Source organism: Salmo trutta, chromosome 9 (genome assembly GCF_901001165.1).
Source record: "Salmo trutta chromosome 9, fSalTru1.1, whole genome shotgun sequence".
NCBI classification, from domain to species: Eukaryota; Metazoa; Chordata; class Actinopteri; order Salmoniformes; family Salmonidae; genus Salmo; species Salmo trutta.
In genome coordinates, this window is record NC_042965.1 from 41,204,738 (window position 1) to 41,207,426 (window position 2,689).

Here is a 2,689-nt window from a genome sequence, read left to right on the forward strand (position 1 = left end):
TTGTCCCAGAAGATGTTTTCCAGGAACCGCTTCAATGGACAACACAGAACAGGTGTCGCCCCCAAAGTGGACACCAAGGAGAAGGTTCGCAAAAAGAGGGCCCCCAACCCCAGGGTAGCTCTTGTCATCCGAGAGAAGATCCACCGCCTGCTCCAAGGATCAGGACAGGAAGTACCCGCCCCAGACCGTAACAATGCTGGGATCGAGGAGGAGGGGGGAGGAGAGGTGCAGGAGAAGAGAAAGGAAGGCACATATATTTTTGCGAGGTGTGGGCCCAGAGAGGAAGCTTGCTCCTCAAGGGTTCCCAACGGTAAGGCACATCGAGGGGTGTCAGGGGCATCCTGTGTTGGGGAGGTGGAGCTGAACAGAGAGGGCTGTGTCAGGATCCCTTGCACTCTGCAGCACAACAGTAGCAGCTGCCAATCTCCAAGGAAGCAGAAATGGATAATCCCAGAAGGGATCAGGACTGTCCCGGAACAGAGACGAACACCCAAACACCAGAAATGGATCATCCCGGCAGGGATTCGAACAATCCCAGAATGCAGAAGAGAAGCGCAACACCATAACCGGATTGGTCCAAACATGAACGGTTTTGGGTTTGGCGCAGTGGCAGGAGCAGAAGGAGGTAAGGCTGAATTCACTAGGACACGTGCAGAACCAAAAAGGCCTGTTTCTATGGGCGACTATGTGGATTACAGAACTCGGCACGATACTCTGCTGGAGGAGGACGAGGAAGAAGACCAGGAGGAGGAGGAATATGAGGAAGAAGAGTCTAGCGCCATCATCGAGCACATCCTAAAGGAGCTAAGAGGGATCAACAAGATCCAGGAGGAGATCTCAGACCTGCGGGACTACCTTACGTCTGTCCGTGGCTCTGTAGAGGAGGTATCTTCCTGTGTGGATGCTGTGCTCCTGGAGATAGAGGGCATTCGCTCAGGAAACAAGGCCAGTGGCAGTCCAGGGGGTGGGGCTTGGTCTGGGGCAGCACTGGGCAGCGACGGGTCACTCTTAAACCCTCGCCAGAGGCCTGTCAGCGCTTATGGCAGTTTGGGCAGGCAGATGGAGCCTTCAGATTCCAATGTCTGCCGACCGTCCATCTTCAGCGAACGCCACAGCATACACGGAATGCCAGTTGAGTTCCACTTGCCAACGTTAGAAGAAACGTCTACCACAGTCTCGCCAGGCACAGAGTCAGTTGAGCTTGAGGGTCAGGAACAGGAACAGGAGGAAGTTGAGACGGAGGATACATCGGAACACAGCTCAGACATCCCAGAACCCACCATCATCAGGAAACTGAGCTTTGGCTACCTGGAGCAGCAGGACGGCCAGGACTTCCCCAGCACCAGCTCCCTGTCCTCAGGACACAGCCCCAATTCAGAGTTTGATCTCGAGAGGCCCTTGTCCAGACACGGCACAGGGCATGGTGGGGCTAGTAGTAGTAGTAGGGGTGCTGGGGTAGAGGGCTTGGGCGGTGCTGGTCCACAGCATGGTGGGTCTGGGGAGACTAGGTGGCATGAAGAAAGCTCTTACTCCAGACAGGGGAGCCTGGAAGAGCAAGGGGGAGAGGGGCCTGCCTGCTTGGAGGGGACAGGGAGCCGGTACAGGGGCTCAGGGGGGTACAGTACCGGTACCCTGGGCCTGTCTTCCACAGGAAGCTCGGACCGCCTCTCCCTCCAGTCTGGACTACACTACAACCCCGCCAGAACCTCCAGCCATGAAGAGTGGCGCGCCCATAGACGGAAGCCAAAACCACAGCCTGGTACTCAATTTCCGACCGATGTCCACACAGAGAGCCTCCACCTGGGGTACGAGTGTGCTGCTGATTATTCATATCACCAGAGCTCTGGTTACCACTCAGTGGAAGGACATACTGATGAGGTGGAAGGGTACAGTCACGCAGATCCCCCCACAGATCTCAGCTACACAACTGACTGCAAAGTTGATAGTTTCCAGGAGGCTTATTCTGGCTATGAATGTGGCATGACTGAAGAGTCTACAGATGGAACTTGTACCTGGACTGAGAGCTCATTACTGAGCCCCAGCATTGGGGCTGAAACAAACATTCCATCAGTCAGAGGGGATAAAACAGGCATTTCATTGGTCAGAGGGAGAGAGGAAAGAGTTATTCCAGACCTGGACGGCCGCCTCCCTCGCCCTAACAGCGCAGAGATCCAAAACATGGGTTTTAATGTGAAGCGGATCGGCCAAGCTGTGCTGGACTTCAGTTCTGCCCTGCGGGATGCGCTACGCAAGCTGGAAGAATCCGGAACTGCCCAGAGTCCTGGAGTCGAGAGCGAGGTGGAACTACCCACAAGCCTCTTTGATGAGCCTCAAATGGACTTAGCCCATGCAGATATGTCTCAAACGTCCCAAGAGGATGGGGTGAACCCAGGGGCCACGGACGACACAGAGGGACAGATCCAGACCAGTGTTCTCTCCTCTGCTCCCTCAGAACCCTCCCCCAGTGAACCCCTGCCAGAAGAGATCAGTGACGGCCTCCCACAGGACCATGATGACCCTTGCGAAACTTCTCCCCTTCCCTACCCTGGACACAATGTTTACCACCCAGGCCTAGACCTTTCCTCAGCTGGTCCAGAGCCTACCTTCTCCCCACCCCATATAGAATCAGAGGGAAAGGGAGCGTCTCCTTTGCCCCAGGGCCCAACAGACGCACCCCCACTCCCCCCAC